At 38.6% G+C, this 12,635-nt stretch overlaps 1 protein-coding gene across 6 annotated transcripts in view; it reads right to left on the reverse strand.

Moving 5' to 3' along the window:
• Positions 1–12,635, reverse strand: part of CRPPA (CDP-L-ribitol pyrophosphorylase A) — a 364,997-nt gene that overhangs the window by 109,767 nt on the left and 242,595 nt on the right. The window lies entirely within an intron of this gene.

The following is a 12,635-nucleotide window of genomic DNA, read 5'->3' on the forward strand; positions in this document are numbered from 1 at the left end:
GAGACTCCCCATAGACAGAGGAGCCTGGCGGGCTACAGTCCATGGGGTCGCAAAGAGTTGTAGATAGCAGAAGCAACTTAGTACATGCTTATCTACTTGGGAATAAATGCAATAAACACTCTAGTATAACTGCCGTAATTATAAAAGATGTCAAATGTCAATTTTATTTTCCAAAAAACTTTATAAATCAGTGCAGAAGCACTGCTTTTGCAGAGGCAGGACACAGAGACTTAAAGACACAACTCTTCTGTGTGGTCTACCCCATGGCGTGAAAATGGCCAATTCATGTAGCACTTTCTTCTTCATTTATGCAGGATCCTCCCTCTCTACTCTGTTTGGAACTTAGAACTCTCCCAACCTCTTCACCACCAACACCAAACTTCTTCTCCTTCAACAAGTAGCAGTCAATATGAGTTTTCATACTTTGGGGCAGATTGATTGCAATCAGTATGTTTAAGAACCCAATCTTCAGTACCCACTTTTACTTGGGAGTGAGATTACTGGCTTGACTGCTCTCTCCTCTTTGGACTCTCCTTTTTTTCCACCAGGTCACTTCTATCTCCTCCCTCCCCCTTCTCTTCTCTACCCAACTCTGTGAATCTCTTTGTGTGTTCCGGACTGCAGAGAACATTTAGGGAACTGATTACTGGCTGGATCTGTCTCTCTCATTTTGATTCCCCCCTTTATCCCTTGGGCCACCTCTGTCTCCTTCCTCCCTCTTCTCTTCTCTGTGTAACTCTATCAACATCTCTGAGCGGTCCAGACTGTGGAGCGCACATAAGGAAGTGATTGCTGGCTAGCTTGCTCTCTCCTCTTTTGATTCTCCTCTTCTCCTCCTGGTCACCTCTCTCTCCCTCCTCCCTCTTGTCTTCTCCATGTAACTCTGTGAACCTTTCTGGGTATCCCTCACTGTGGAGAAACTTATCATCTTTAACCTAGATGTTCTATGAATGGTGCTGTATAGATGGAGAAGTCTTGAGGCTACCGTAAAAATAAGACTGAAAACCAGAGGAAGGAGCCTTAAGTCCAAATCCTGAGAACATCAGAGAACTCCTGACTCCAGGGAACATTAATCGAAAGGAGCTCATCAAATGCCTCCATACCTACACTGAAAACAAGCACCACCCAAGGGCCAACAAGTTCCAGAGCAAGACATACCACACAAATTATCCAGCAATGCAGGAACATTGCCCTGAGCTTCAATATACAGGCTACCCAAAGTCACATCAAACCCACTGACATCTCATAACTCATTACTGGACACATGATTGCACTCCAGAGAGAAGAAATCCAGCTCCACCCACCAGGACACCAACACAAGCTTCCCTAACCAGGAAACCTTGACAAGCCACCTGTACAACCCCACCCACAGTGAGGAAACTCCACAATAAAGAGAACTCCACAAACTGCCAGAATACAGAAAGACCACCCCAAACACAGCAGTATAAACAAGATTAAGAGGCAGAGGAATACCCAGCAGGTAAAGGAACAGGATAAATGCCCACCAAACCAAACAAAAGAGGGAGAGATAGGGAATATACCAGATAAAGAATTCCAAATAATGATAGTGAAAATGATCTAAAATTTTGAAAACAAAATGGAGTTACACATAAATAGCCTGGAGACAAGGATTGAGAAGATGCAAGAAAGGTTTAACAAGGACCTAGAAAAAATTAAAAAGTCAATATATAATGAATAATGCAATAAATGAGATCAAAAACACTCTGGAGGGAACAAACAGTAGAATAACAGAGGCAGAAGATAGGATAAGTGAGGTAGAAGATAGAGTGGTAGAAATAAATGAAACAGAGAGGAAAAAAGAAAAATGAATTAAAAAAAATGAGGATGATCTCAGAGACCACTGGGACAATGTCCAACACCCAACATTCAAATCATAGGAATCCCAGAAGAAGAAGACAAAAAGAAAGACCATGAGAAAATACTTGAGGAGATAATAGTTGAAAACTTCCCTAAAATGGGGAAGGAAATAATCATCCAAGTCCAAGAAACCCAGAGAGTCCCAAACAGGATAAACCCAAGGTGAAACACCCCAAGATACATATTAATCAAATTAACAAAGATCAAACACAAAGAACAGATATTAAAAGCAGCAAGGGAAAAACAACAAATAATACACAAGGGGATTCCCATAAGGATAACAGCTGATCTTTGAATATAAACTCTTCAAGCCCAGAAGGGAATGGCAAGACATACTTAAAGTGATGAAAGAAAATAACCTACAGCCCAGATTACTGTACCCAACAAGGATCTCATTCAAATATGAAGGAGAAATCAAAAGCTTTACAGACAAGCAAAAGCTGAGAGAATTCAGCACCACCAAATCAGCTCTCCAACAAATGCTAAAGGATCCTCTCTAGACAGGAAACACAGAAAGGGTGTATAAACTCGAACCCAAAACAATAAAGTAAATGGCAATGGGATCATACATATCAATAATTACCTTAAATGTAAATAGGTTGAATGCCCCAACCAAAAGACAAAGACTGGCAGAATGGATACAAAAACAAGACCCCTATATATGTTGTCTATAACAGACCCACCTCGAAACAAGGGACACATACAGACTGAAAGTGAAGGGCTTGAAAAAGATATTCCATGCAAACAAAGACAAAAAAAAAAAGCAGGAGTAGCAATACTCATATCAGATAAAATAGACTTTAAAACAAAGGCTGTGAAAAGAGACAAAGATGGACACTACATAATGATCAAAGGATCAATCCAAGAAGAAGATGTAACAATTATAAATATATATGCACCCAACATAGGAGCACCGCAATATGTAAGACAAATGCTAACAAGTATGAAAGGGGAAACTAACAATAACACATTAATAGTGGGAGACTTTAATGCCCCACCCACACCTATGGATAGATCAACTAAACAGAAAATTAACAAAGAAACACAAACTTTAAATGATACAATAGAGCAGTTAAACCTAATTGATATCTATAGGACATTTCACCCCAATATAATGAATTTCACCATTTTCTCAAGCACACACGGAACCTTCTGCAGGATAGATCACTTCCTGGGCCATAAATCTAGTCTTGGTAAATTCAAAAAAATTGAAATCATTCCAAGCATCTTTTCTGACCACAATGCAGTAAGATTAGATCTCAATTACAGGAGAAAAACTATTAAAAATTCCAACATATGGAGGCTGAATAACACGCTGCTGAATAACAAATCATGGAAGAAATCAAAAAAGAAATCAAAATATGCATAGCAATGAATGAAAATGAAAATACAACAACCCAAAACCTGTGGGACACTGTAAAAGCAGTGCTAAGGGGAAGCAGGTTCTTAGCAATATAGGCATACCTCAAGAAACAAGTCAAATAAATAACCTAACTCTACATCTAAAGCAACTAGAAAATAAAGAAAGGAAAAACCCCAGGGTTAGTAGAAGGAAAGAAATCTTAAAAATTAGGGCAGAAATAAATGCAAAAGAAACAAAAGAGACAATAGCAAAAATCAACAAAGCCAAAAGCTGGTTCTTTGAGAGGATAAATATAATTGACAAACCATTAACCAGACTCATCAAGAAACAAAGGGAGAAAAATCAAATCAATAAAATTAGAAATGAAAATGGAGAGATCACAACAGACAACACACAAATACAAAGGATCATAAGAGACTACTATCAACAATTATATGCCAATAAAATGGACAACGTGGAAGAAATGGACAAATTCTTAGAAAAGTACAACTTTTCAAAACTCGACCAGGAAGAAATAGAAAATCTTAACAGACCCATCACAAGCACGGAAATTGAAACTGTAATCAGAAATCTTCCAGCAAACAAAAGCCCAGGTCCAGACGGCTTCACAGCTGAATTCTACCAAAAATTTAGAGAAGGGCTAACACCTATCTACTCAAACTCTTCCAGAAAATTGCAGAGGAAGGTAAACTTCCAAACTCATTCTATGAGGCCACCATCACCCTAATACCAAAACCTGACAAAGATCCCACAAAAAAAGAAAACTACAGGCCAATATCACTGATGAACATAGATGCAAAAATCCTTAACACAATTCTAGCAATCAGAATCCAACAACACATTAAAAAGATCATACATCATGACCAAGTGTGCTTTATCCCAGGGATGCAGGGATTCGTCAGTATCTGCAAATCAATCAATGTAATACACCACATTAACAAATTGAAAAATAAAAGCCATATGATTATCTCAATAGATGCAGAGAAAGCCTTTGACAAAATTCAACATCCATTTATGATAAAAAAAATCTCCAGAAAGCAGGAATAGAAGGAACATACCTCAACATAATAAAAGCTATATATGACAAACCCACAGCAAACATTATCCTCAATGGTCAAAAATTGAAAGCATTTCCTCTAAAGTCAGGAACAAGACAAGGGTGCCCACTTTCACCATTACTATTCAACATAGTTTTGGAAGTTTTGGCCACAGCAATCAGAGCAGAAGAAATAAAAGGAATCCACATTGCAAAAGAAGAAGTAAAATTCTCACTGTTTGCAGATGACATGATCCTCTACATAGAAAACCCTAATGACTCCACAAGAAAATTACTAGAGCTAATCAATGAATACAGTAAAGTTGCTGGATATAAAATTAACACACAGAAATCCCTTGCATTCCTATACACTAACAATGAGAAAAACAGAAAGAGAAATTAAGGAAACAATTCCATTCACCATTGCAACAAAAAGAATAAAGTACTTAGGAATGTATCTACCTAAAGAAACAAAAGACCTATATATTGAAAACTATAAAACGCTGGTGAAAGAAATCAAAGAAGACATAAATAGATGGAGAAATATACCATGTTCATGGATCAGAAGAATCCATATAGTGAAAATGAGTATACTACCCAAAGCAATCTATAGATTCAATGCAATCCCTATCAAGCTACCAACAGTATTTTTCACAGAGCTAGAACAAATAATTTCACAATTTGTATGGAAATACAAAAAACCTCAAATAGCAAAAGCAATCTTGAGAAAGAAGAATGGAACTGGAGGAATCAACCTGCCTGACTTCAGGCTCTACTACAAAGCCACAGTCATCAAGACAGTATGGTACTGGCACAAAGAGAAATATAGATCAATGGAACAAAATAGAAAGCCTAGAGATAAACCCATGCACCTATGGACACTTTTTCTTTGACAAAGGAGGCAAGAATATACAAATGGAGAAAAGACAATCTCTTTAACAAGTGGTGCTGGGAAAACTGGTCAACCACTTGTAAAAGAATGAAACTAGAACACTTTCTAACACCATACACAAAAATAAACTAAAAATGGATTAAAGATCTAAATGTAAGACCAGAGACTATACAACTCCTAGAGGAGAACATAGGCAAAACACTCTCCGACATAAATCACATCAGGATTCTCTATGACCCACCTCCCAGAATATTGGAAATGAAAGCAAAAATAAACAAATGGGACCTAATTAAACTTAAAAGCTTCTGCACATCAAAGGAAACTATAAGCAAGGTGAAAAGACAGCCTTCAGAATGGGAGAAAAAAATAGCAAATGAAGCAACAGACAAAGAATTAATCTCAAAAATATACAAGCAACTCCTGCAGCTCAATTCCAGAAAAAATAAATTACCCAATCAAAAAATGGGCCAAACAACTAAACAGACATCTCTCCAAAGAAGACATACAGAGGGCTAATGAACACAGGAAAAGATGCTCAACATCACTCATTATCAAAGAAATGCAAATCAAAACCACAATGAGGTACCATCTCATGCCAGTCAGAATGGCTGCGATCCAGAAGTCTACAAGCAATAAATGCTGGAGAGGGTGTGGAGAAAAGGGAACCCTCTCACACTGTTGGTGGGAATGCAAACTAGTACAGCCACTATGGAGAACAGTGTGGAGATTCCTTAAAAAACTGGAAATAGAACTGCCATACAACCCAGCAATCCCACTGCTGGGCATACACACTGAGGAAACCAGAAGGGAAAGAGACACGTGTATCCCACTGTTCATTGCAGCACTGTTTATAATAGCCAGGACATGGAAGCAACCTAGATGTCCACCAGCAGACAAATGGATAAGAAAGATGTGGTACATATACACAATGGAGTATTACTCAGCCATTAAAAAGAATACATTTGAATCAGTTCTAATGAGGTGGATGAAACTGAAGCCTATTATACAGAGTGAAATAATCCAGAAAGAAAAACACCAATACAGTATACTAACGTATATATATGGAATTTAGAATGATGGTAACAATAACCCTGTAAGTGAGACAGCAAAAGAGACACAGATGTATAGAACAGTCTTTTGGACTCTGTGGGAGAGGGCGAGGGTGGGATGATTTGGGAGAATGGCATTGAAACATATATATTATCATATGTGAAACGAATCACCAGTCCAGGTTCGATGCATGATACAGGATGCTCGGGGCTGGTGCACTGGGATGACCCAGAGGGATGGGATGAGAGGGAGGTGGGAGGGGGGTTCAGGATGGGGAACACAAGTACACCCGTGGCGGATTCATGTCAATGTATGGCCAAACCAATACAATATTGTAAAGTAATTAGCCTCCAATTAAATAAATTTATTATTAAAAAAAAACAACTATAAATCAGTGCAGAAGCACTGATTTTGCAGAGGCAGGACACAGAGACCTCAAGGCACAACTCCTCTGTGTGCTCCACCCCATCATGTGAAAGTGGCCAATTTATGTAGCATTTTCTTATTCATTTATGCAGGATCCTCCCTCCCTACTCTGTCTGGAACTTAGAACTTTCCTAACCTCTTCACCACCAACACCAAACTTCTCCTTCAACAAGTAGCAGTGAATGTGAGTTTTCATACTTTGGGGCTGATTTATTTCAATAAAACTGAAATTTATCAATGGCAAAATTTACCAGGAGCAGGCAAGTTAAGCCTTAATAATAGAATCAAACACCTGTTCATCTATGTAAAATATATAAATATATATTAGCGAGCAGATGAAGAGCCACAGTGACAGAAGGCAACAAACTGGCCTTTACATCACATTGGGAATTTACCTGGAAGAAATCTAATTTAGGCCTTTCACACTATGTTGTAAAGCAGAGAGGACTGTGAACCTACATCTTTATTGTCCAGACACAACACTATTGTCCTGAGATACACAACACAGAGTTTTCACTAAGTGGATGAAATAGGACACTTTCATCTCTGACTCCTTCTAGAATATGGAGACCCCTGTGTCCAAGTAAGAACATAGAGGGCTCACTGGAGAGCTTCTCTGTACAGATCACTCTACTCTGCCCCCAAAGACATTTTACACACATATGTACTTTTGTTAATGATGAATTTCCAAGCTCCCTTAACCATGTCTATCCACATCCCTTTTGCCTCCTAACCTTTCCCTAAGTTTGATGATGAGGCTTCTGACAAAGTAGCACATTGTGGAATTAAAAGTTCTCTGTCAACACAAACATAAAAGTCTTATCAGAAAAGAGAAAATTCTATAGGAAATTTTTCTCTACCTAGAACAAGCTAGGTGAAGGAAAACACTAACTTTGGGTTTACTTTTTGTTTTATTTTGCTGCGGTTTTCACGAAGAAGCTTTTGTTTCTCTGTGTGTGTTTAATTGAGTTGCAAGAGTATAAGGTATACTTTTTCCTTAAGGTCAAGATAAAGAGGATCCTACAGATAAGATGACCATATAGAACAAGAATCAGTGGTTTGATCCACCTTAATACTGAGAAACTTGTGCAAACTCAGAAACTCTGTTCTGTGAGTTTAAGACCACTTTTGTTTTCTTTCTTGTGTTTTGGTGGAGGGGTAGAGGGTCTTAAAGTATGGCATATTTTCTAGGGATGTTGTTGGGGAGGTGGCATCTGGGAATCAGTGGGATGAGAGACTGGAAAAGAGATTTTGCAGTCTGAAACATCTACCCAGATCATTCTGATGGGATGGGTTTTTGCACAAGCACTGTGATTACCCCACCCCCACAAAGACTCATGAGGGCAAATTATTTTAAAAAAAAAAGGGCATGAAAAACACTGTTTACAATGTTCTTCATAATATACAATTAGAAGTCCAACCCAAAACAAAGTAAGCTACAAATGATCCCTGGAAGCAAAGTTAAGCAGATAATGAAGGTGAATGCTATTACAGAAACTGTTCTGGCTCCCTAGTGCTCTCTGGAATGTACCCCCACTAAGCCAACTCTGTCAGTGAAACACAGCAAGCACCTAAGAACAATTCTTTCTGGAACCAAGTATTTCCATAGAGATTTTGTTTGTTTGTTTTAATAGGGTTAATTTTTAATCTAACTTCAACTTTTACTCTGTTTCTTTGCAAACTTCAGTATTTCAAATACAGCCCCACCTGCAACTGATCCAGGCAGCCCAGCTCAGGAAACTATCTATCTAGGTCTCAGTGATGCCACAGCCACTGTCAGATGCAATTGCAGTGAGAGGGACTCTTCCCAGAAGTGCAGAGAATGGCCTCAGCTTAGTAGTAGTCGTCAAAGTTGCTCAGTTGTGCCTGACTCTTTGCAACCCCATGGTTTATATGGTCCATGGAATTCTCCAGGCCAGAATACTGGAGTCGGTAGCTGTTCTCTTCTCCAGGAGATCTTCCCAACCCAGGGATCGAACCCAGGTCTCCCGCATTGTGGGCAGATTCTTTACCAGCCAAGCCACAAGGGAAGCTCAGCTTACCCCATTTAAAATGATGCAGACCAAGTCCTGGGAAGTCTTTAACTTCATTCCAGACAGGAGTTAGGACTGAGAAAGTACAGTGATACTGAGACGGGAAGGGGCCAGGGCATAACCTTTAAAAGAATGGCATTGCTGTAGAGGATGCAACATAAACTGGTTACAAACAACTAGGTCCAAGATGGAAGAGCACTGACTTCCACTAGACCTTGACCTCCTTATACACTCTTTGTAATATACTGGCATATATTAAATGACACACTCACCAGTGCCATGACAGTTCCAAGTGTTAGTCACTCAGTTGTGTCTGACTCTTTGTTCTGTCCATGGAATTCTCCAAGCAAAAATAACTGGAGTGGGTAGCCATTCTCTTCTCCAGGGAATCTTCCTAACCCAGCAATCAAACATGGGTCTACTGCATTGCAGACAGATTCTTTACCATCTGAGCCACCAGGGAAGTTTATGACAGTTCCAAAACTGACCATAAAAAGACAAAAAGTGGGTGGTGGCCCAATTCCTAGAAATCTCCTCTCCTTCACCCAAAATAGCTGGAATATTCCTCCCACTCATTAGCCTATATAATTAACCACCCCTATAAAAACTGACTACCCCATACCCTGGGGCCTCTTGTGCCTCTCTTGCCTTCTGAGATGACCCACAATCTCTCTCTGGAGTATCTCCCTGAATAATCTTCCTTTCACTTTACTATGGCTCACTCTTGAATTCTTTTCTGCACAAAGCCAAGGACCAAGATTTGACGGCCATAACCTTGGACGCGACCTGGGAGGTGACCATTGTCTCATGTCCCACTTTTTTCCCTGCAACAATATAATAGAGCGAGGGCTCTACTATGAAAAGCTTCTTCCCTCCAGAGGACTTTTTTCTCAGGCAATGTCTTCAGGCTCTGCTCTGCAAGCCCCCCACTACCCTTGCACATCCATTCTTGTCATTCCATGGATACAGACTATTCACTTTGCCTGCATAGCTTGCTCTTCACTCCTTTGTAAAAACTAAAGACCAAGTCTGGTCCTGGATTTCCAAGACACCCAAGCAAGGATTCCTTTGGTTCATATGCCACTCTCAAGGAAAGACTTGCCAAGCTTCATGGTCTGCAACGTTTCATCCCTAAACAGTCAAGAAGTGAAGGCTGGAGCATAAAGTAACTTGAACAAGAATATCAACTACTTAATCAGAAGTCCACTGAATGTTAATAATTTAACATTTTGGACAGCGTGTATGGAATTTTTTTTTTTTTTTAATTTAAGAATCTCTTCTACAAAAGTCTGAGTAGGTGAACACTATGGTACATTTGAAGTCCAAATCCAGTTCAGCTACTTATTAGCTTATGGTATGGGGGAGTTAAAGTCTGTGGGCCTGGGATTTCTCACCAGTGTACGGTGGAACTAGTACCACCCACATCACGAGACTCTTCTGAAGTTTCAACAAGAGTGTATATGAATGTGCCTAGCACATGCAGTGCTTAGAAAGTATAAACCTCTTTCCATACTACCTGAATGGTTAATTTTAACAAATGCCCTTCGTTTTGCAGATTTGATTACGTAGGCATGGACAGTAGAAACTAAAAAATATATATATAAATATAAAGAGAGTTCGTGGAGTTATTTTAGGCTGAGAAAAGAAATGCTGTAGGTACATTCAATATAAAAGCAGAGGTATTTTCCAAAAGAACATGAAAGGCTGAATTTTAAAAATGCAGAGTCTCAAACCTGAACATTTGCAAAGAATTCTAGAAGTAAGTCACAGTTAAAAAAAAAAAAAAAGAGTTATCTTTACTGATCAAGGAAGAAGATCTGTTCCTATCACATCAAACTTTCTGGTGACAGGAAAGCAGACATCACTCAGTTTCACCTTCTGGGAACAGCAAAGACAGTGATCACAGACAGGACTCAGAGCTTTGCTGCCATCTTCACAGTAACAAGTCTCTTCATAACCTAATGATACATGTTATTTTAAGACACAAAGTATGCCAACCCTGCTAAGTACTCAAATGCTGACAGTCATGTTTTAGTGAAAGACAATAGCACTTTGTTCATCTGATAACTGCTGGGAAAACCCCTTAAAAAAAAGCAAAATCCTACCCAGGTCAAACAGAATAAGGTAAACATGATACATGTGACACACCCACATCATGAATACACCATTGTGAATCCGAGGAAAATTTCAGGTACAGAAAGGAAAACCTAGTTATGAAACCAAATCACACACCTGAGAAGAGCAGACGCTACTGACAGGGCAGCGGCTGGGGACCAGGCAGGAGGCTGCTACAGAGGCAGCAGGCTTCCCGTTGGCTACTATAGTTTCAGTTTAAAACCGTGAGAATTCACTTTTTCTCAAAAAAAAGAATCAAAATGTAAACACAAATCTACAAACCTTGGCATCGTCTCATACGCAAAAAAACTGAGCCTTCAATTCAGGACAGTCATCTCCTTCATTCCTTTAGATGTCAAACTTTCTAGTTCCTACTGTAAAATTAGGGGCTTTTTTCTTTTGAATTTTGTACAGTATAAAGTTATGAGAACTGCAGAACTCTTGGCACATAAAGACAGTGTACAAATCTCTGTACTAAGAGATGATAAAATTCTAGCACAACTTCTAGCAGGGGAAAAAAAAACAAAACAAAACACTGGAGTAGAACATACCATTGTTCCAGCCAATACAAGGGGATAAGCCCCCGATCTCCTTAACCCTTTCCCATTTCCTCATTCTCCCTTTAAAAGGCCCAGTTACCTAAACACAAATTGAATGGAACTCATTTGCTCCTCCTAGTATTCAGTCAGTAGTTACTGAAAAAAATCTGTTTTCACAGCTTAAGCTAGTGTCTGGCATTTTTTAAAAAACCTTTGACAGCAGTGCCTTTGATATATATAAAGAATATGTCCAAAGACCCTAATTAATTCTTAAAACCTTGTTTAGCATCATAGCACAAAATTGTTCCAGTTAAATGAATTAGAATAAAAGAAGTAAAATATTTAATTGATGCCCTTAAGTCTTCCAACAATTCTATAAACACACATACACCATTTGAGTCTAAGTTGGAAACCTTCAGAATGAGCCAAGAAAAACAAAGAAAACATTAAACCTGTAAACACACACTAAAATTATTTTTGTATCACCATTAAAATAAAATTCAATTTCCATGGAGAATTTGTGTTGTTGTTTTTCCACTATTTGTATTGTTTTTGCTTTTATATTATTTGTACTTGTTTCCTGAGTATATACTCAGAACATGAAGTTTTTTTGTTTTTTTTTTTTTCTTCTTATAACTTTTTAAAATTTATTTTTAATTTGAGGGTAATCGCTTTACAATATTGTGTTGGCTTCTGCTATACAACAGCATGAATCAATCATAAGTATACATACATCCCCTGTTTCTTGAGCCACCCCCAACCCCATACCACCCCTCTAGGTTGTCACAGAGCACCAGGTTGAACTTCCTGTGTTATACAGTAGCTTCCTACTAGCTATCTGTTTTACATGTGGTAATGTATGTGTTTAAATACTATTCTCTCAATTCATCCCACCCTCTCCTTCTCCTGCTGTGTCCCAAATCTGTTCTCTTTATCTGTGTCTTTATTCCTGCCCTTTTCGTTTTTCTAGATTCCATATATATTTGCTGATATGCAACATTTGTTTTTCTTTTTCTGACTGACTTCACTCTGTATGATAGGTTGTAGGTTCATCCACCTCACTTGAATTGACTCAGATGTGTTCCTTTTTATGGCTGAATAATATTCCATTGTATATATGTACCACAGCTTCTTTATCCATTCATCCATTGAAGAACATGAAGTGTTTAAACTTCAGGAAAGGTTTTTTTCTTACCTTGTGTCTTTGCACTGACTAGAGAATTCATTAATGTAGATCCACTAATGGTGTTTCTGGTATCCAGATTTTGTTAGTTTCACAATCGAACAAACAATCAGACATTTC

Source organism: Bubalus kerabau, chromosome 8, assembly GCF_029407905.1.
Source record: "Bubalus kerabau isolate K-KA32 ecotype Philippines breed swamp buffalo chromosome 8, PCC_UOA_SB_1v2, whole genome shotgun sequence".
Taxonomy (NCBI): domain Eukaryota; kingdom Metazoa; phylum Chordata; class Mammalia; order Artiodactyla; family Bovidae; genus Bubalus; species Bubalus kerabau.